Source organism: Sprattus sprattus, assembly GCF_963457725.1.
Source record: "Sprattus sprattus genome assembly, chromosome: 11".
Classification (NCBI taxonomy): Eukaryota; Metazoa; Chordata; class Actinopteri; order Clupeiformes; family Clupeidae; genus Sprattus; species Sprattus sprattus.
Window position 1 is genome coordinate 2,792,593 of NC_137909.1, and position 24,871 is coordinate 2,817,463.

Below are 24,871 nucleotides of genomic sequence, written 5' to 3' on the forward strand. Positions count from 1 at the left end.
CACGTCGGTCAAAACAAGAATGGCGCCCTCCGTGTTCGTAAGCAGGAAGCCAAATCATGACACATTTTTGCTTATTTCTGGACTTACCGCAAATATTCTATTCATTAAATAATATTGCAAGTTGACCCTAAATTCGTATGAATGAGTCATTATATTCGTATCGCCGTATTTCCACCACATTTTCGTATTAATACGGATCAATTCGTACGAGTTGGCATCACTGTCAAGTGTATGTTGAACAGTTTACAAATTTCAAAATCCCCATGTGCAAGTGAACAAACAAAACACACAAGGAGCACAATCCGTGTATCAACATGAACAAAATAACTAATGTAGTAAGGGAGTGCACTATAAAACAAACCATTTTAACAAAATATTTACAACATTAACAATGATTTAAACTTGAAGTCTCTGTGAAAAACTGTAAAGAAGCAAATGTCTGCCCAAACACTAGACAACTGAGAATTTCATGTGAAACTACACAGCTGATTGGAAGAGGGCACCGGATTCCCAATGACAAAATTGGGAACCACCAACCACACCGTACCAACATGCAGCACATAGGAAGAAGAGGGGACAATAGAAAAGAAAAAAACACACAACGACAACTATACAAACACTGACTAAAGTAGGAAAATTGCACCTATGGATCTGTAACAATTACATTGTTAAGAATGCTCATTCACAATAATGTGTTGCAATTAATGTTATTACGTTAACAAGCTGATTTTTCTATTTTCACAAGGAAGTCAAACCTTAACAGTGGCCTTTGCAGCTTTCCAATTCTTCCCAGCTGTTGATTGTTTGCTGGATCGTGGCATCTAAGATCACATCAAAAAAACGTACAATGTAACACACCACATTTTGAAGAGGTTGGGTGTTGGCACAAGATTAATTTGGTTGTCACCATGGAATGTTCATAAGAACCCACATACAAGGCACGCACAGGCATTCTTCTTTTGTTTAACTTTAATAGCTTGGGTTTAGTATATGTTTGTTTGTTTGTCTGTGTGGTGTAAAACAAAACAAATATACCAACTATTAAAGTTTGTATCAAAACAGGAATTAGTTACTCTGTAGTCTCAGTTACACTAGGACAGCTTGGAAATACTGTGACTTGCTTAAGTAAGCAAATAGCTAATACAACATAACATTTCAAAATGATGTCAGTGAATCAAACAGCTGCATGACCCACTACAATGTTAAATACAGCTAAATGACATTAGCTAGCTACAAAATTGTCTAACTTAACATCCATGCCAAGCCAAGCTGGCTGTGAAGTCCGTGGGCGTTAAGAAACTGGTTTGCCCTTATCTGACTATCTACTCCGGTCAGAAAATAGCCACAACCTTCAGGTGTAGTAGACAGATGTTTATTCGAGTGTAACCTCAAGTGGGTTGATCAAAGTATTTGTTAAGTATGAAATTAAAAGTATTAGAGTATTTTGTGTAGTTTTCATGTGGTTTGTGCATAACAAAGAAGTACAGAATATATACACACAATGAGCAATCCGTACCAATATAAATATATACATATCTGAACAATACAAACAATTAGCTATCAGTTATGAATCTTTCAAAATATACAACTCACCACTATACAATAAACAGAATTGCTAAACTAACTGAAGTAACAATATATTAATACTGGCGCTCATGCTTTACATCACTAAATCACAAGATGGCACTTCAAGACCACAAATGGCCTGGCAGGCTGAACTTTAAGCTAACGGCAATATCAAATAATTGGATATTAAGATCAGCGTCGGAGACAGACCAAAACACTTTGTTGCAACGTATGCAAGCAAATGACTAGTAATAACAGCTCGTGCTAGTAAACATTAACATGAAAAAAGTAAGGCTAGCGGTCACATGAAATTATAAAGTTACGTTGTCTGTAACGCACACGGCAACACAATGTAAAACTTATGCTCAACGCAAATTTACGTACGTTTCTTATGAATAGCCTGGCTTTTATGAAACTCATGCTGGGTTCCTGAGGCATGCCTGGACATGCCTCTCAGCCACTCTCTGGCCTATATAAGGCCAACCCTTCAGCACGTAAATGGTGGATATAGTAGAGATACAGAGAGAGAACAGTGACCCTTATAGTTTGGGTGTTGCGAAGGGAGCCAAAAACGTATGTGCTACACAAGTGTGTCAAGAATACATCCTCAGAAAGAATACAGTCGCCATTTATTTACTAACCAGCAGCAGACGGGAAGGGAAGAAATTATCCGGGAATATACAAACATACTCCACTGCTATCTCCGACTACGGCTAAAAAAAACCATCGCCAGGAAGCTTTAACAAACAAAATGAAATAGCCTACACATTACACACGCGATCACCAAGTGAAAACAATAATTACTACGAACAATAGCAACAATAAAATCCCACATGAATTTACACAAATCTGTCACAGCCCATTTAACCAACCAATACCGCAAACAAATGTGCTTATAGTAACTATCCATACTAACCTCATGTCGAAAGACTATCTGTGCTAGCTAGCTACCATTTTGAAGACGCCAGGAAAATTTAACAAACGGAAAGAAATAGCCTACACATTACACACACACACAATCACCAAGTCAAAACAATAATTACTACGAACAATAGTAACAACACAATCCTAGATGAATTTACACACATCTGTCACAGCCAATTTAACCAACCAATACCGCAAATAAATGTGCTTACAGTAACTATCGATACTAACCGCAGTCTTGTCTGTGCTAGCTAGCTAGCTACCATTTCGACCGAAAACACGTGCGCTGTAAGAACAGTCACAAATACTTGAAATGCAGAAATTTAAACAACACAATTAGCTACATGACGAACAAATAACCCAACCGTACAGGCACATACAGTACATTAAACAGTAGTAGGTATGCTTCCATTACTTACGGTCAAATGTAATCTTCTGTACTCTTGTTCCTCTCTCAGTGACAAAATGGTTCTAACCTTCTTGTTCACCTTCCAGCGTTGTCTTGGGTACCATGTGACGTTACTGTGTCTAGGTCACGCGGAGCAAAGCCACACATTCCTTTGGAAATCACCCTAGCAATTAGTCAAGCATGTGTATTTGAAATATTCACCAAAAATCAACTTTTCAACTTACAGTCAACTTATTTTCAGATTTGTGTACTTAACATTCTGAAATGTCTTCACATGAACTTGTGATTGAATCAGAGTATCACTTTGTGACCTGCTGATGTGTAAAGCATTCTTTTAGCGTTAACAATATATCCAATTTGCTTTATATCAATCATTTTTGGAAATATGAAGTTACCTTTGCACATGGCAACATGTTGTAGTGTCTTCCAACTGACCTACCAGTTTGGTGTTGATATATCAAAGATTAACACCGTCAAAGATTAATAAATTAGGAAGAATCTGTACAATAACAGTTTTTCTCTGCTAAACTGTTAGGGCTGTAACTTTATTAATGGTGTTTGATTGTATTAATTGAGGAAAAATCTATAAAAAAAAACAGTTTTTCTCTGCAAATCCTTAAATGGAAATATCTGTAAATATAGGGTTTTTGCACTTTATTTGAATTAGGATGTTTTACTTTAATTTTGCGGTTTTTGTTTGGCAGCCGTAGCTGCCAGTAATTTACTGTTTTTTTACAGATTTTTTTTTTTACAGTGCATGTAATACATGCGCACACATCACATGTGTGAAGCATTACATGTTCTACATAAACATAAACAATATATTTTTTCTCATATTTCTATGTATTATTTATTCAGAATCAGTGTGATAAAGTCATTTTTTTTCAATATATGTATATTCTTGAAATACATTGTTTAAATTATGAAACCAAGGCATTTCCAACTTTGTTTATTTAGCCATTTTAACTCTCTGAAGACAAGCTGAATGTGGATGAAAATAGGATGGTAAGGAAAGGAGGATGTAACCGCTCAGCTTATTGAACTGTTTCAGTTAAGTGTTAAGGATACCTTTGCATGATCATTTTTTGTGGGTATGATATGTTCTTTTTTCTACCTGTGGTTCATCTAAACATAGGCGAGTAAGTACCTCAGAGCACATATTTGTGTTCCGTTTAAATTCCTTTTACTGAGCATCAGATAACTGCACTATTAAACATTCAAATGTTCTGTCATGTATTTTTAATTATTTTTATTGTATGGTCAAAGCTTGGCCCAAGGTTTGCATTTGATACGTCTCTATGTTAAGCGAAATCCAGTGAGTCACTGCTATGTATAGAGATAGGTAAAGGATAAAAGTCATTCTAATACTTCATATCTTCTAAGCTCTATTACAGAAAATCTACAGATGTGTGTGTGTGCATTCAACAATGCAAAGTGACATGCACAGTAGTGTTTGTATCCACTTGAGAAGTGTTCAATACTACACTGGAGACCTTAGCCCCATTTTTAAAGGGTAATATGAAATATGTAACTTCACTTGCTGTTTTTTTTTAATTCAAATGAATTCGGTAACTCAAACTGCCTGGTAATGTACTGATCTTGTGATGAATATTGTGTCAGCATTGGTGTCAAAGTACATTTTTAAATTATTAAATTCTTCATTCACTTTACTTAGAAATAAATTGTGTTTGCTGTTATGAAACTCTGTTGTCAGAAGAGCATTTTCTTATGGCTCCTTTTTTCAGTCAGTCAGGATGCTCTGAATGTGACCAAAAACATTCTTCACTGGGTAGCACAACCTTTTTCTCTTGATGTCTTTGAAGTCTGCTACATGGGCATTTGATGGTGTGCGAGTTCTTGGTCTGACTGATACATATATGCTGGAACCTACGCAACCACCAGGCCGTGAGTTACAGACACAACACCCATTTAGTCCCAAACCTCTATTCAAGTGGCACAGGACTGATGTAGTACTTCCAGGAGGCTGGAGAATAATCAGCACAAGTGAATAGGTGTTGGTGAGGATTGGATTCATCAAGCATACAGATTTCACATGCACAGTTGAGTGTGTCGGCAGAAGCTGACAGCTTTGGAAAGCCTATTTGTACAGGCAACGGAGAGCCACACAGCCATTAACTTGCTTAATGGTAAAGCACTTTATTCTTCTCTGCCTATATTAAGCAAGATAATAATGAATACTGAACGGATATGCAAATGGTGGGATTTGCCCTGAATCGCGTAAAATGTCCATACTTTCTGGGCTTCAGTCAAGTGATGGTCACGTTACAAAGAAGACATGCATTAAATATGAAATTTGACTGAGAGCTGGAGGTAATTTATGCCCAGGGTTAAGCCTTTTCTGTACGTGACATCTGATATGGTCTTATCCATACCAACAGCTATGACTCAGAAACTAATGACCATAAGAAGCTTTTAAAAAACTCCACAAATTGAACCTCATTCCCTACTGTTTCCATTAGTCTGATCTCTGGATCTCTATGTTGAACACACACACACAGAGATACACACACACACACACACACACACACACACACACAGACACACACACACATGCAATGACTCACACACGTGAAAATAAATCCATACTGGAAGAATGCAATAGTAGGGTGAAACTGACATCCTCTAAGAGCTGATCTGTGCTCAGAATAATGTCCTTGCCATTACTTGGAGAGAGCCTTCAGTGTCCTTTCCTCCTTTTTTCAGTGAATTCCTTCTTTGGTCAACATTGTGGTAGTAAAGGGCACGGACTGCAGTCCAGAGCATCTAACAAAGGCACATTCTGGATCTCGAAACTACTCATACCACTTGATTAATCTGACCTCTCAGAGGACTGGACCTCTTGCTCTCTCTGTTGAACATACATATGCAATAACACACACGCATAAAGAAACATTGACATACTGTTTACAGTGAATTCAAAGAGCAAAGACGCATTCTGAATCTGAAAACTACTAATACCACTTGATTAATTTGACCTCTCAGAGGACTGTATGTGCCTATGTCTAATCAATAAGTGCTCACCTTTATGTTTGTTTGTTTGTTTGTTTTACATGTTAATCTCTCATTAAAATTCACATGAACAGGGGTTATTTATAAGTGTATTTCATTTATTCATCTAGTTCTTTTAATATTACACAGTGCCAGTTTAATACCAGTGTAATTAAGTCAAATGGATTCTCACCAATAATGCACATTTAATAATCGTTTTACAATTGCAGTACCATTGCATAATACATTTGCACATTGTATAAATAATGTGAACAAATTACGTGAAGAATTGCTTTGTTTTTTGCAAATTAAAAAACAAACGGTTATTGCTAGTTAGATAGCACTAGAATTTCCAGTGGTGAACAAGTAAAAGTGGGTACACGGGTATCACCTCTAAATCACGGGGGTGGCCACAAAAGCTGTAGAAAGAAAAGTGCTACTGCTACTGCTCAAACTGATATTATTTTCAGCAAGTGTAAGTCTTATTATTATATGGCAACGACAGTACGAGCATTCTGATTGGCTAATGGGTAGTCATGCCAGCCCCGTATTGACTTCCTCGCCGGTCTGCAGTCTGATAAGTATTGTTATTGCTAGGGATGGGTATCGTTTGGGTTTTTTCCGATACCGATATTTAACCAATACTTTTAAAAGATACCGGTGCCTAAAAACCGATACTTAAAAAAAAGCACAAAACGAGGATTGACGACATTAAAGAAAGGCTTTTTTTATTGCCAAGGCCAAATTTTTTCTTCAAATTGAACAATATATTAACTGTTTAAAGTATACTATGAATATAAATACATACAAAACACTTGGCTTCAAACTACAGCTTCAAACTATGAATATTATATTAACTGTTAACAACAGTTTATAGTATGCTTAAATACATATAAATAAATACAAAACACACACACACTCTTTACAGACTACAGCTTCAAACTTATGAGCATATTTGCCTTTGGAGTCAAACATGTATTATTTAGTTTGCATTTATTTCATGACATTTCACAACTTTCTGATTTGTTTATACCTAGCTATCTTTTCTATCTTGTTTATAGTTAATCTTGTTACTTGAACACACCGAGTGCGTGAAAGTGTACTGCCCCTTTAAGAGTCTATGGCACCGGTTGCTATAGGCTACAACCGGTACCTACCGTTTTAGTTTGTGGTTGCAGATCTGCCCAGGACTCTTGCCTTCTCTCCCCTCTTTACACGCAATTGTTTTGTTGCATTTGCTGCACGTCGCGGTGTTTGAATCTTTTTGTGCGAAATACAGCCACACTTTACCTTTACCACCGTTTACCTTTCGCTATTTTCTCTGTTAAAAGGTTGATGGCGAGCTCCTTTTGTGCTTGCGCTGTTAAATGCTACCTGCTTCACTGTCATAAGACTGTTGCTATGAAAACACCAATGAGCGTGAGCGCCACTGGACAAAGTTAACATTGGGAGATGGGGCAGTTTTAAATGTGACCCACAAAATATGCCTGGCAACAAAATAAAAAATAATTCATACAGATCCTACTCATACAAACATACACCACTCACGTTACTGCTAGTTAGCTATCGCTAGTTTTCTACTGTTTTGGAACCAGCCTCCGTGTTTCATGTTGCAGCCTGAAATAATTCCTGTTCATAAGACAACATTTTACGTACGTTTTGTTCATTTAGCTGCATGATTTGTTGCTGTTATTCATTTCAATCGGCTCAGGCAGCGAAAGGAAGCACCGAAATCTGCGTGACATTTCGGTCCGGTTTGTTCGTTTAGCTGCATGATATGTTGCTGTTATTCATTTCAATCGGCTCAGGCACCGAAAGGAAGCACCGAAATCTGCGTGAAATTTCGGTCCAGGTAGGTACCGGTTGTATAGTCGTTGTATAGTCCCGGTGCCATATTGGTACCGGTTCTCGGTACCCAACCCTAGTTATTGCCCTCCAGTGACGTCATCTTAAAAAAATAGCGATATTAATAGACATCGACAGCCATGAGGAAATTCATGTAATATTAAGTGTGGGGAGAGTCTCTACTAGGGTTATGGAATCTACTAGGTGCGTCATAGAGACGCCATTTTGCTTGTCACGTGTTGACGTATTGAGTGCTCATTTGTCAACGGAGCATTTACATTCTGCTACTTCATTGGTCAGAATTGTCTTTGCTGTCCGATTATTTTGCCGGAAGGACCCCGTAAACAATTAATTACCACCATAGACATGTATAGGTAGACGCCGCCTCCACTGCTTCTCGGCGAAACGCGTCACCGCCATTTTGGGAAAGGAGCTCTCTGCCGTCAGAGGTCTGTCAGACGTGTCAAACACGGTTTATCTGGATACAAATCACGATAACCTTTTACATTTCGCAACCAATTTCATGGAGTATTCAAGGGTTTATGCTCTACGTGAAGTGTGTGAAAAAGATTTGCCTCTACGTTACTTTGAATCTCGCTAGTTTAATCGCCAGTCATACATTTGCATGGGTCTATGATAAACGCTCACTTTTCTTGCAAAGCTCGTGCATTTTAAAAATACTGAGAAGATCTATAAACTATCGAAATAGTGCTTCTTTAGGTACTACGTATTGACCATCATTAAGAGAAAGAGCATACATCAAATAGTGAGAAACTGGCAGTCAGTGTGTTTTTCATAGTTTAATAGTTCCTTTTCAAGTATGTGCATTAAGAAACCTTGAACAGTGCAATTGGCAATACACAGTTATTTCACAAATCAACATTACAAAAAAAAGCTATATATTTCTATAGCAGTAAAAATATACACATCTCAATTTATACATAGCCTACACATCTCAATATATACATAGCCTACACATCTCAATAGTTGAACTGTAATATAAATAACATAGCATATATATAATACAATATAATATAATGACTCAGTATAATGTGCAATGGAATAACATATATATGATATATATAATATGTGATACAATATAATATATTTTAAGTATAAGTATATATTCATATTATAATATATATATATTTGTACATTTGTACAATTTGACATAATATACAATCATGCTCTTAACATTTTCAGATCTATGCAGTGCAATTGACACAATATATAATTGTGAAATAACTGTGAATTGCCAATTGCACTGTTCAAGGTTTCTTAATGCACATACTTGAAAAGGAACTATTAAACTATGAAAAACACACTGACTGCCAGTTTCTCACTATTTGATGTATGCTCTTTCTCTTAATGATGGTCAATACTAGTAGTAACTAAAGAAGCACTATTTCGATAGTTTATAGATCTTCTCAGTATTTTCAAAATGCACGAGCTTTGCAAGAAAAGTGAGCGTTTATCATAGACCCATGCACATGTAGCCTATGACTGGCGATTTAACTAGCGAGATTCAAAGTAACGTAGAGGCAAATCTTTTTCACACACTTCACGTAGAGCATAAACCCTTGAATACTCCATGAAATTGGTTGCGAAATGTAAAAGGTTATCGTGATTTTTATCCAGATAAACCGCCGCTCCTGGCAACTTGCGCTTATTTGACACGTCTGACGGTGGGTGTCCACGATAGATATGTCTTGCGTTTAGTCGCCATCCGACTAGTTGCCTGGGGGGCGTGGTCGGTGACGGTGGGTGTCCACGGGACGACACATCGTGTCGCTCTCATTGGGATAGAATGGAAGCGTCTTGTTGCCTGCCGACAACGGCTGAGGAAAAAGTCGGCTCTCCTGGCTGCTGAAAGTTGGGGATTTTTTAACTCTATGCAAATGAAGGCGACTTGCTGCCTGCTGAGAGCCAATCAGTTCGGCGTGTGGGTGATTTGGAAGTCAGCGTAGCTCATAGGGGCGAGAGTAACCAAAAATATTGAACAAAGATGGCGGACTCACGGCACTCAGTTACCGGGACATATATTATGTGAATAAAGGTTATCTACACGACTTTTTATTGTCTAATTGACTCGGTTTGTTGTTTATATGCTACACGAATGCTGTGAGGTCAAACAGAATATTGTAGGTCTTAAATTAAGCTCTAATTAAGCTCTCAACTATTAGTTAGCTTGCCGCTAAAAAGCCATTGAAAAGCCATTGAAGCTAGCTAGCTGCTAAATATGTTACAATACCATGTTTTCGTGATTGAACTGGCTGATATATATGGTTTGGATAGAATACATTCACAAATTACAAATTAAGGTAATCAGCGCAACATCTTAACTGAACTCTGAACTATTACTGTTAGCTTGTCGCGAAAACTTTAACCGAAAACCCGTTGGAGCAAATCGTAGCTAGCTAGCGAGTTGCTAATAAGTTTCATATACTTGAACATTTGCTACAGCAAAACTGAATTTTCTGACCACGCCCCCCAGGCAACTAGTCGCATGGCGACTAAACGCAAGACATATCTATCGTGGACACCCACCGTGACAGACCTCTGACGGCAGAGAGCTCCTTTCCCAAAATGACGGTGACGCGTTTCGCCGAGGCAACGGGCTGAAGCAGTGGAGGCGGCGTCTATCTATACATGTCTATGATTACCACTACCTACAGTGGCTACTTAGCATGCTTATAGCTAAGTGAACAAGCTATTCAGAAAAGTCATGATTCATTCCCGACACGAAACACTAGTTTTTTTCTTGTAATCAACGACACAACGATCTAAACTAATCATCCGTTGCAATACAAATTTAGCATATTCACCTGATACTTAGCGACTGTAGCTACAAGACTAACCTTAAACCAAACCTGATTTTGAATACAGCGGTAGGGGAAGTTAATAACTCACTTGATAAATACATCGGTTGGCAGATTAAGAAAATGTTACTAACGTGTTTTTACGTGAGTGAATGTAACGCTTGGCCAACTATTACCTCTGAACAGTGGCGGCTCCTGAAAAAATTCTCAGGGGGGGCAATTTTTTTTGATAATGATTAAGGCGACCTATTCAGTAGGTACATTAAGTTATCCGATTTACTCATACAGCAAAACCTTTTTGTCCACTATTGGCAGCAACCAACAGTAATATCTCCCCTCTTTCTACATAGCTAGAGTAGCAAGATACAAGTGGAACGCTATGGAAGAAAGTTACATTCAGGAGCCTTCATAAGCAAACATGATGTGGCTCCACATTAAATGATTCCACTTTTTCATTATCCACACGTCTCAAATGTTGTATGATGTAACCTAGCTGAACAGGACACATGATATGTCCACTAACAACATAAAGAAGGGGGCAACATACGTCAAAACCAACGATATTTATTGACTGATCTTGAAAGTATTGGCTTACAAAAGCAAAATAAGTCATCACATAAAAAACTATTTAAAGTTAGTTCACACTGTGAAACCTATGAAAAGCGACAGTGGTATATAGATACAGACCGCGTTAGCCACTTCACGACCGCGATTTTCTTTTGTTCCAATTTCCCTCCCTTTGTAGAAAACTGTTGAATGGATACTTTTGGTCTAGGAAGTCCTAATTGTTTTTTTGGTCAATTTATCTTCAATATTTCGCTGACTAAAAAGAAGTTTCTGTCAAAGAGAGGATGGAGTTGTTGTGCTGAACAGGTGCCATCTTGACATGCCTTTGTCAAAGCTGTGTGACGTCCTCATCGCCTTTTACCATAGGCTTTTGCGTCGCTTACTTATGACTAGACTTGGAGGGGCTCGCCCTCCCGGAAGCCATAGAGAATGCATTGAGAGAGTGTGGGGATGTTCTCAGCTTGGCTATGGTATCTGCTAGGCTGCGTCATAGAGCCCGTCGCGTGTTGACGTATCGAGTGCTCATTTGTCAAAGGAGCATTTACATTCCGCTACTTCATTGGTCAGAATTGTCTTTGATGTCCGATTATTTTGCCAGTAGGACCCCGTAAACAGTTAATTACCACTATCGTCCAGTAGCCACTTAGCATGCTAATAGCTACGTGATCAAGCTATTAAGAAAAGTCGTGATTCATTCCCGACACGAAACACTCGTTTTTTTTTCTAATCATCCGTCGCAATACAAATTTAACATTTAGACTTACCTTTAACCAAACCTGATTTTGAATACAGGTAGGGGTAGTTAATAGCTCACTTAATACATCGGTTGGTAGTTTAAGAAAATGTTACTAACGTGTTTTTACGTGAGTGAATGTAACGCCTGGCCAACTATTACCTCTGAATGTCAAAACACGTTGATATTTACAGCAGGTATGCCATCAATACTTTCTCCACTATCATTTCATTTAAATTCATTGTCTTTAATAATAAAACTCTCTGTTATACAGTACTGTACAAACATTCTAGACAACTAAGAATACTTGTTTACAGGTCATTTTCATCGTTTGGCTTACATTTCTTTTTTTAAATGCACATAAACATGGCAGAACTATGACAGTGTACAGGATATTTTATTTCACACATGAAGTGTCGGGTGATTGCAGGAAGATAGGTCTTCAGGTGGAGGGTCTCTGTATGCTGAGGATCCCTTGCTCCACTGCTCTCTTCCAGACCATGGGTTGCTTTAAAAAATCTGCATGCAGCACAATCGTCTAAAACTCTCCATGTCCTCCTGAAATTTTTAATGTGAAAAGGAAGGGATATATGCAAACATCAATTAATATTAATTCAATTAAGTATCTTAGTATTAAATAGAAGTGAGATCAGTATCATCATTGGAAGGTAAAGCCTAGTGTGTCATAGTTTGGGAAAGGGGGGCAATGTAAAGTCTTGCCATCCTGGTGTAAGGAGGATAGGTGCCAGTCTTCGGGTGGAATGTCTCTGTATGCTGATGTCAGTCAAACTTCAATGATCTGTTAGATTATGTAGAGCTGCGGAAATATATAAAGCAAACTGCAAAGCAAACATTTGTTTTTAAAACCGGCTGACTAACACAATGCAAACCTGTTTAGTTGAAAGCCCCTGTACTTAACACAGAGCGGAACAATCTATGGTTAAGGCTATGATATTGATACACGATATCCTTAAGGGCTAATTATAGGCTCAGCATTGGAGGGGGGAGAAAACTGACAACACCAGTTTATCTACAAAAAATACAATGGTTTTAATAAATATAATGATATAATAACAATAATAACTAGAATGCGTTTCGTGAACGAACTGCGAGAGTGTGCTTGCTCTGTGACAGAGAGAACAAGTGCCAATGAATTAACATGTATTTACATCTACTCAATCAGTGTAGTGGGGCCTTCTTCCAATATATTTTAGCAAGCAACCAAGCTCAACCATTATATTTTGGCTCCACTGACGTTTAGACATATGAGGGTATCTTTGTTGTTCTGTTTTTGTTTGTTTGTTTGCTTGTTTATTGTGAAAGGGTCTAGTGTGTTACATTTGGTCATAGCCTAATAGTTCCAGAGTCTCGTTATACTGACTTACTGAGCTAAGTGAATTGTTGAAATTGTTATCTTGGTAAAAGGAAACATCTCTGCAACAATATTGGAATGAATGCGGTTACATAGCCAGCTTTACTTAAAGTTTATTGTAAGATAGGCCTATATGTTAGACTTAATGCAGTTAGCGTTAGACTGTAGGTCTAGTATCAAACGTAAGCAACACTTTTACTATATAGCTAGAGAGCACGTGTATCACATTGGTTTATAGTCTGTCAAATTAGTTCTAGTTATTGGTGTTCGTTGGCATAAAAAGTTAGTCTTCTCTTATAAGCCTATAGTACATCTGATTAGAGCTAGCAACCATGAAAAACCTCTTCTGAAACTAAGAAGGATAACTATGACTAAATGTGACTAAAACTAATATGCATTTTTGTCTTAAGACTGAATCTAAAATAGCTGCCAAAATTAATACATCTCAGTGTTCATTTTGGCAGCTATTTTAGATTCAGCAGCTATTTTAGATTCAGTGCATATTAGTTTTAGTCACATTTAGTCATAGTTATCCTTCTTAGTTTCAGTCTAGTTTTCGAAAACTGAGCACACTACAACAGCTACGCTGTGTGTACATCCTCAAACGTTTTTCAGTTAACCTAATGATTCAAGGTCTCTCATGAATCATTACTCCCAGGACACGGGTTAATGTTAACTCACGCTATCGGTCACAACAAGTTACTTGGGATATGCTACCTCATAGTTAGCTAGCGTTAGCTAGCTAAACGTTTACAGAGGCTAACGTGAAGCTTCAATCAAAAATTATTAGCTAGCTTTCCAAGCTAGCTGACACAACCTAAACACTCGACTGCCCCTTTGAAGTTAACTTAACGTTGGCTAATATATTCTAATAACTAGTTATCATTGACAGTTACAAGCTAATTTACCAAACTCCTTTCTGTCCTAAATTGAGCAGTTGCTGGTGTGAGCTACAATATGGGAGCTAGCAAAGCCATTTCTAGCTCTACTTCACAATACTGCTGCCTAGTGTAATAAGTTAACGTAAAACATAAATGTTTATAAAGTATCAGACATAAACAGGATACAACACACCAGTTACCAATTGATATTATGTGTTTATATATACCGAAAATGTCAGTAAATCCAGATGATGATTATGCTGCTGCTGCTGTTGGTCCCGTCGAAAACCCTGGAGTCGCGACCCTGTCAGTTGTTTCCATGTGAAATCAATGGAATGCTTCACTTTTTGGCGCCGTATTGACAACTGTCTGTCACTCGCACACTGTGCTTGTAAATTATTTTGCACGTACCTATTTATGCGAGTGAAATACTCGCACTGTAGAGCCCTGGAAGGTGTCTCTTAATATTCCTACAGTTGAATGGAGAACGACTGATAGAGCGGGTGACGTCACAATGGCTCAACCTTCCCCCTGTTAGTCATTGAGAGAAAAAGGGGATGAAAAAATGGAATAAAAAAGGAGTGACAAGGAGTACCGCCACGAAAAGTCATAGCAGGTTGCACCGGATCGAGCTGGACATTTCGGTGTTTGAATGGCGTCTCTATCTCAAACGGGCGAGGAGTAGTTAGCTGCAAGAAAATCGGGCAGAATAAATAAAGAAAACTTAACGATAACAATACTGTGCTTCCCTTCGGGCAAGCACACTAATAATAATAATAATAACAGTAATACAAAAGAAAAGAGAGAGCTCTATTAATTATCAAATAAAATACAATTAAACAGACAAAACAAATAGTGTGTGCAATGGTGTTATCAGTGTATGTGATGCTTAGCTTGCTCCAGTCCAGAAAAGTAGTTCAGTAGTTCTTGGGTAGCTCGCCAAAAAAACAATCAGAGATCCGATCAAATATCAAAAACAGTTCACGTCAAGGAAAACAAGTAACAAAGTAAAGTTATTTAAAACAAAAGATCTCTTAGGAGACGGTCGCGTGAAAGATTTACACGCGACTATTCTACCCACTTATTCAGGTGTTACACATGCAACACAATATTGATATGACATGCTGTACTAATGCTCCTTTATGATAGACATGCTGTACTTACCCTATGCACACTACTCTGTGGGGATACATGCATTTAAATTATCATTGCAATGTTTGCAACCAACAACTTGGAAAAGAAAGCACAGACACAGACGACCTATACACAGACCGCACTCTCTACAGGTAGATCAGGACAGCTGCATGCCACACCCGGGATCTGTTATAGCACTCCTTCACAGTGCAACACACACTGCCTGCAATCTACAGCATGGAGGAGAGAGCAGACAACCTACAACCTGAGCAGTAGAGGGCACAGACAACCTACAACCTGTGCAGTAGAGGGCACAGACAACCTACAACCTAAGCAGCAGAGGTGCACAGACGACCTACAACGTGACCAAGAGGGCACTCAGACAACCTAAAGCGACGGTCAACAACCTGAGTAACAGAGGAGGGCAGATAATCTATAACGATGATACAGCTACAACAAGGGTGTCTTCTTCTGAAGTACCACCCACCGGTGCCCTGCTTAAGGGTAACGCCAGAGCTATCCGCAAGTGTTGCTACCGCATTGTCAGAAACGGCAAGTACTCTATATGGTCCTACCCACGAAGTATGTAATCCTTCTATGTTTTCCTCAACATCCCCAACTAAAAAGTCTTCAGATCGTGGTTCCCTCATATTGAGGGATGCGGGAAGAATCGGGTCACGACAATACATCACATAATACGGCGAAAACTTCGGCGATCTCTGATAAGTTACATTAATGGCTGAAACTATGCTCAAAAAGGTGGACGTCCCAGTCATCCTGATTGTCATTACAATATCTAGCTAGCCTATCTTTAACTGTATGATTGGTTCGTTCATCCTGCCCATTTGTCGGTGGATGATACGCAGAAGCAATGGCACGCCTAACTCCGAACTTCTCAAATACACCCTTGTTGAGATCATTCACAAACTCGCGACCTCGATCTGTAATGATCTTCCTAACAAGTCCATGTTCTAAGAGCACACGTGTTATAACATCAGCTACCTCCGGGCCACTCTTGTTAACAAGGGGCCTTGCTATAACCCACTTGGTGAACAGGTCTGCAATTGTAACAGCGTAACACGGGGGCCACTGTTCTAATTCTGTCGCATTGCTGACACTGTTGACATCTGTCGACCCATTTCCTGGTGTCCCTTTGAATAGTCAACCAAAAGTAGTAGTGCCTTGTTCGCCGTAATGACCACCTGTTGCAGGATTGTCATGGCATTCTTTAAGCACTGCATCTCTCTCCTCTGCACTCATAACCACCACACGTTCACGACCTCTATTCATGTAATGAAGCCGGTTGTCTTTAACCACTCACCTTTTGCTGAGGTCCTCTTTTATCAATGTTCTCTCCACAATGTTAATGATCCACATTCACGCTCCTCCACACTCATCGATGACTTAGTGGCGTACAGCTGAACAAAGTGTGTAAAATGGGACCTTCATTTCAGCTATTACATCTTTAAGACAGAAAAAGAGACATTCCCTTATCTTCGAGTTCACCTATTTCCTCTTTGTCAAAGTATTTTGTAATTTTTGCAATCAGAAATGAACGTCCTTTATCTGAACCCTCTCGATCAATACCCAAAAAAATCACATACTTTCAGAAGATTTTCAATAGTTAGTGTATAGAGCAACCCAACTACTTCAAGTATTGTGTCCTATAAGTCATCCATTTGTTGAGAAGGGGGCGATCAATGTCACAGTAAAGCAGAATGTGTGCTGAGCTGGGTAGAACTTGAAGCTCTCCTAGTTAGACTGGGTAACCTCAGATGGCTTACTGTCCTCCCTGCGGCGTCACTGGACTGCTCTGTTTCACTTGTCTCGCGGGTGGTGAGTCTGAACGCAGGATGGGGCACTGCCTCGATGAGTAGGGGTGTATTTGAGAAGTTCGGAGTTATTCAAATCCCAGCGGGGCCTACAAATGTTACACTCCGACACCCTGTGGAGTGGATAAAACGTGCTGTTTTGTTCAGGTCGGTAGCTGTAATGATTTAAAGCCACAACACACTTTGCCCATCTAACAAGAAACAGAGATATTGGGAGAAAAAAGGAGAAAAGAAATGTACTGTACCCTCACGAAAAGTGACTAATCAAATCAGACTAATGAGTTTCCTACTGTTAAACATCTGGCTGGCTCACCTCATCTACTTGCATCAACCATAGCGAATGTCATCCGATGATGTTTTTAGCTCGCAATTGTAAAGGGTCACTCCACTCTACTGTTGCTTCAATAGATCACCACAAACAACCTCTTGGATCACGTTTCTTTATTGCTGGAATGCAATGTGACAGTAGGTTGGTTGGTAATTCAGCAAAGATCTCGGGACAACCATTCTCTATTAATTTCGTTCTGGGTGCAAAATACTTGTACTTGTAAAATACAATGTAATGTAATGTGTGCATGTGTGTAATCGGTCAAATTGAATATCAAGCATAATTCAAGCATAGTTCTACAGTATCTCATCTCATACAGTACATTTCAGCATTACAATATTGAAACTATTCAATCAATTTTACATTATAGAAATAACACAAGAACACATTTATCATCACAAACTCAGCGGCAGTGTTGCAAACGTTGCACTGGAGCACGTGTGGCTACTCCACAACCACGCTGGTCTGCAAGATAGCTAAACTTAATTGAGTACAAACTGCTTATCTGAATACAGCTAACATATAGAGTAGCATGCACATAGAAAACAACATGACAATAAAACCATAAATACAACATTAAAGATTGTTACCTTGAATGCAATATGACAGTAGGATGGTTGGTGATTCAGCAAAGATCTTGGGACACCTGAACCACATGCAAAGCAAGTGACCGTTAGCAGGCTACTTCACATGAAAACGTGCAGTCTCTAAAACATAACTTTACACGGTCATGTCATCAACTAAACTCAAAATAGTTAACTGAAATCATTATAAATGCATTGCATGACAAAATACAAGATATATGTACATAAAATCCCAAGAAAACATAGTTTATCCCGGACCTCACAAATGCGTGACTTACCCAATCCACTACTCTATATCCAATGATGCATTTTAGCGGGCAATGGCTAATTTACCTCAGGTAACTTTTGGCGCAATTAACACCCTAGTTAGTCGTGTCATGGCTATTCACCTCAAGTAATTGCTATGTCATGGCTATTCACCTCAAGTAACAACATTAAAAGAAGCAGACAAAAAAAATGACTAATCATATCAAACTTGCGAGTTTCCTATCAATTACCATTCATAGGTTAATTCATAGGCTTGCAGTCGCCAATGACACTAGCTAACTAGCTTTTGCCCATGTTACAACAGTAATAGTAATAGCAAGATGGTACTTACCTTTGTATGCGTTAAGTCAAAGTTGAAGATGAAGTTCTCCTCACTTCTCGAAGTTCAACAATTTTCGATAACTAGCCAGCAAACGGTTTCACTAGCTGGCTAGCTATAGTTAGCTTCAGTTAGCCAAACTGACTAATTGTATCGTATTGTTTGACAAACCACGGCAGACAAAACGCTAAAAAAAAACTTCAATCACATTGTGACTTTGTGTTATGTGCCCCTACACAAACGTAGACTGTGCGTGTGTGTGAGGGTGGCTAGCGCAAGCTAACGGTTTCGCAAGCTAGCTTTAGTTAGCTTCCATTAACCAAACGTACTAATTGTACCGTGTTTTTTGCCAAACCACGGCAGACAAAACGCTAAAAAAAAAAACTTCAATCACATTGTGACTTTGTGTTATTGACCGCTACACAAACGTGGACCTTACTTGTCACAACGGTGTTTTGGGTATAATCACTTCGTTTTACCATTGTGCTGGTGGCTTTGACAGGCTGGGGTCCTGTTTAAATTATGTATTTTACATTCAGGCTTATATTTTACAGCTACGCTTTGACTCATTACGTCAACTCGCGACGGGCAAAATGGCGCCCCCTAGCAGATTAGCCAAACTGAGAATATCCCCACAAGAGCTCTGTTTTGTGAAAAAAACTAATTTAACATGGGAGTCAATGGGAGAGGTCTGGGGCGATTTTAATTTCGTCCAAGATCGCCCTGAAGGGGCGGGGCCATTTGAATCACGACTCTAGGCTGACTGAATGACTGTTACCTGAGTCGACAAAGACATACAGAGGCATATCAGACGGTCTAGTGGTAGAATCCGACAGAAAAAAAATATGAAATTTACATTTACATGTAGTCGTGCAATTGAATTTATACATCAGGAATTATCATTTTATTTTTTTTTCTTTCTTCCTTTTACCATAGGCAGTGCGTCGCCCCAATCGTCCTTATGGACGAGCCGCCACTGCCTCTGAATGTCAAAACACGTTGATATTTACAGCAAGTATGCCATCAATACTTTCTCCAATATCATTTCATTTAAATTCATTGGCCCTCATTCTCGACAGCAGTTGGGAAGACTTTCAGAAGGATTTCAGAAGGAACTCCACTTCGGTGGATTTAGGAAAACATTTGCCATTCTCCATAGTTTTTTCTTCTGTGCTTTCTTCTGAACTTCAGACGACTTTCAGAACACGAAATAGCATTCGTAACTCTGCCGGAATCTTCTCAAATGCGATTCCACGGGCCATCTTGTGGTTATTTGAGGAATCGCGTTGAGGAATGACATTTGAAAAAATTCCGTGTTACTGTAAAAGGGTTAACGGTTGAATTTGTGATAACCCATTGGTGATTGCGTTCACGTCAACGCTACAGACATCCTCGGATTAAACTAATTATAATAGTAATAAATACGAGAATATTTGTATCATTAACAATTACGTTTCACTTTGGACGAAGCGTCTGCTAAATGACTGAATGTGAATGTGTCAATGTACACGAACACTGCAAATGTAAGTGAATAAATAAATAAACACCGAACCCAATTTCTGAGAACTGTAACTGCACTTACTGCTCTTTATACGGCTAGTCGTGACCAGTCGTCACACTTACGGTGGGAATTTTGGCTGACAGCACTGACTGCAATATATAGTCCTATTCGTGACCTGTATTCACACTTGTGGTAGCCATTTTTCGATTTTTTTTTTTTTTTTAAAGTGACTTCTTAAATGTGCTTTACGGACTTCGGAAGTTCAACGTAAGAAAAAATCTCCATCTTATTAACACCTGTTAGCCTACGGGTTGCTTTCGTGTGGATTTGGTGAAAATCCGACAGCACACTTGGTTAATGGCTGCGTGCCCTAATAAGGAGCTGGCGGGGCATGCAAATCCACTTTCACGAGAACGCGCATCAATCTAAGGTGCAATGCACACGAAGTCTAGGGCCTCCGAATCGGATTTACTTTTCACACCAATCGAATCTTTTAATTTCGTACATACGGAGGCTGGCAACGAGAGATTTGCGTAAACACGGAGGCAGCAGATTGCGGTGAACCGACTGTAGTACATACCTCACGCCTGTGGGTGGCGCTTTAGCGCTTTATTTACACAACTGAAAAAACGTGAAAAACCTAGAAGAAGAGACTCAAAAGCACAAGGTAAAGGAAGCAGCAAACGGATAAACAAATTACACAAGACATTCAAGCTCCAATTAACAACATTACATTATGATGGTTAATAAAATCAGTGGTCAGACTAAAGGATATGCGAAAATGAATTCTTTTTTCTATTGATAATAAAGAGTTTGGAACAGTAACATGACATGTCTGTCATCCCATTTCCCACGATGCATTGCTCCGAGCATTTTACATACATTTATGAATAAAAAAGCAAATTAAATCGCTGGCCAATTTATATTTGTGGTCATGAAAGTTATGTTACGTCTGAATAAGAAGAATTAGATCAAGATAGGGGGCTAATCAAAAATCAGAAGACTGGGTTAATGTTAGTGAATTCGAGGCCCACCATGAGTGAGATTTTGAGGGAGAACAAGTTATTTATATACTGGTTGGAGATGGCGGAAAAGATCACGTGGGGCAGTGACGTCATCAGGTTGCGTGAAACCGTGCAGACGAACACCAGCCCCCGTACCGATTCAAATCTACTCACTTTCTACCCCGGACTGCGATCGTTGCAGAAACAAGGTGCGGATAGAGAGTGTTCGTATGTATGATAGGGCTATCTGTATTAGCTATCCGTATCAGATTGACAAACTAGGCTCCATGTAAACGACACTTAAGAAACTAATCGGAAGGAACACAGCTGACCTGTTCCTGAGATACACACTGTTTGTCTGTAAACATTGACATTATATCAACATAAACATATCATAACACAGTTGGTTTCAAGTCTCTATGACTTATGGTTCCTGAGATACACACTATTTGTTTGTAAACATTGACAATACATCAAACACAAGGAACGTCCTACAGCCCTCAAAATCTTTGCCATACAGTATTAAGCCAAACTGAACATAACACACTTGGTTTTAAGTCTCTACGTGACTGAGATACACACAATTTTTTTTATAAACATTGACAATATATCAAACACAAGTCACTACGTGACTGAGATACACACTATTTGTTTTTGACATTATATCAACATAAACATATCATAACACACTTGGTTTCAAGTCTCTATGACTTATGGTTCCTGAGATACACACTATTTGTTTGTAAACATTGACATTATATCAACATAACATATCATAACACACTTGGTTTCAAGTCTCTACGTGACTGAGATACACACTATTTGTTTTTGACATTATATCAACATAAACATATCATAACACACTTGGTTTCAAGTCTCTATGACTTATGGTTCCTGAGACACACACTATTTGTTTGTAAACATTGACAATACATCAAACACAAGGAACGTTCTACAGCCCTCAAAATCTGTGCCATACAGTATTATGCCAAACTGAACAGAACACACTTGGTTTCAATTCTCTAAGACTTATGGTTCCTGAGATACACACTATTTTTTTGTGAACATTGAAATTATATCAACATAACATATCATAACACACTTGGTTTCAAGTTTCTATGACTTATGGTTCCTGAGATACACACTATTTGTTTGTAAACATTGACAATACATCAAACACAAGGAACGTCCTACAGCCCTCAAAATCTGTGCCATTCAGTATTATGCCAAACTGAACATAACACGCTTGGTTTCAATTCTCTAAGACTTATGGTTCCTGAGATACACACTATATGTTTGTAAACATTGACATTATATCACACACAAGAAACGTCCTACGTTCCCAAAATCTGTGCCATACATTTTTAAGCCAAACTGAACATAACACACTTGGTTTCAAGTCTCTAAGACTTATGGTTCCTGAGATACACACTATTTGTTTTGTAAACATTGACATTATAGCAACATAAACATATCATAACACACTTGGTTTCAAGTCTCTAAGACTTGTGGTTCCTGAGATACACACTGTTTGTCTGTAAACATTGACATTATATCAACATAACTTATCATAACACACTTGGTTTCAAGTCTCTACGTACACGAGATACAAACTATTTGTTTTGTAAACATTGACATTATATCAACATAAACATATCATAACACAGTTGGTTTCAAGTCTCTATGACTTATGGTTCCTGAGATACACACTATTTGTTTGTAAACATTGACAATACATCAAACACAAGGAACGTCCTACAGCCCTCAAAATCTTTGCCATACAGTATTAAGCCAAACTGAACATAACACACTTGGTTTTAAGTCTCTACGTGACTGAGATACACACAATTTTTTTTATAAACATTGACAATATATCAAACACAAGGAACGTCCTTACAGCCCTCAAAATCTGTGCCATACAGTTTTAAGCCAAGCTGAACATAACACACTTGGTTTCAAGTCTCTACGTGACTGAGATACACACTATTTGTTTTTGACATTATATCAACATAAACATATCATAACACAGTTGGTTTCAAGTCTCTATGACTTATGGTTCCTGAGATACACACTATTTGTTTGTAAACATTGACATTATATCAACATATCATAACACACTTGGTTTCAAGTCTCTACGTGACTGAGATACACACTATTTGTTTGTAAACATTGACAATATATCAAACACAAGGAACGTCCTTACAGCCCTCAAAATCTGTGCCATACAGTATTAAGCCAAACTGAACATAACACACTTGGTTTTAAGTCTCTACGTGACTGAGATACACACAATTTTTTTTATAAACATTGACAATATATCAAACACAAGGAACGTCCTTACAGCCCTCAAAATCTGTGCCATACAGTATTAAGCCAAACTGAACATAACACACTTGGTTTCAAGTCTCTACGTGACTGAGATACACACTATTTGTTTTTGACATTATATCAACATAAACATATCATAACACACTTGGTTTCAAGTCTCTATGACATGGTTCCTGAGATACACACTATTTGTTTGTAAACATTAACAATACATCAAACACAAGGAACGTCCTATAGCCCTCAAAATCTGTGCCATACAGTATTAAGCCAAACTGAACATAACACACTTGGTTTCAAGTCTCTACGTGACTGAGATACACACTGTTTTTTTCTAAACATTGACATTATATCAACATAACATATCATAACACACTTGGTTGCAAGTCTCTATGACTTATGGTTCCTGAGATACACACTATTTGTCTGTAAACATTGACAATACATCAAACACAAAGAACGTTCTACAGCCCTAAAAATCTGTGCCATACAGTATTAAGCCAAACTGAACAGAACACACTTGGTTTCAATTCTCTAAGACTTATGGTTCCTGAGATACACACTATTTTTTTGTGAACATTGAAATTATATCAACATAACATATCATAACACACTTGGTTTCAAGTTTCTATGACTTATGGTTCCTGAGATACACACTATTTGTTTGTAAACATTGACAATACATCAAACACAATGAACGTCCTACAGCCCTCAAAATCTGTGCCATTCAGTATTATGCCAAACTGAACATAACACACTTGGTTTCAATTCTCTAAGACTTATGGTTCCTGAGATACACACTATATGTTTGTAAACATTGACATTATATCACACACAAGAAACGTCCTACATTCCCAAAATGCCATTTTAAGCCAAACTGAACATAACACACTTGGTTTCAAGTCTCTAAGACTTGTGGTTCCTGAGATACACACTGTTTGTCTGTAAACATTGACATTATATCAACATAATATATCATAACACACTTGGTTTCAAGTCTCTACGTGACTGAGATACAAACTATTTGTTTTGTAAACATTGACATTATATCAACATAAACATATCATAACACAGTTGGTTTCAAGTCTCTATGACTTATGGTTCCTGAGATACACACTATTTGTTTGTAAACATTGACATTATATCAACATAACATATAACACACTTGGTTTCAAGTCTCTACGTGACTGAGATACACACTATTTGTTTGTAAACATTGACAATATATCAAACACAAGGAACGTCCTTACAGCCCTCAAAATCTGTGCCATACAGTATTAAGCCAAACTGAACATAACACACTTGGTTTTAAGTCTCTACGTGACTGAGATACACACAATTTTTTTTATAAACATTGACAATATATCAAACACAAGGAACGTCCTTACAGCCCTCAAAATCTGTGCCATACAGTTTTAAGCCAAGCTGAACATAACACACTTGGTTTCAAGT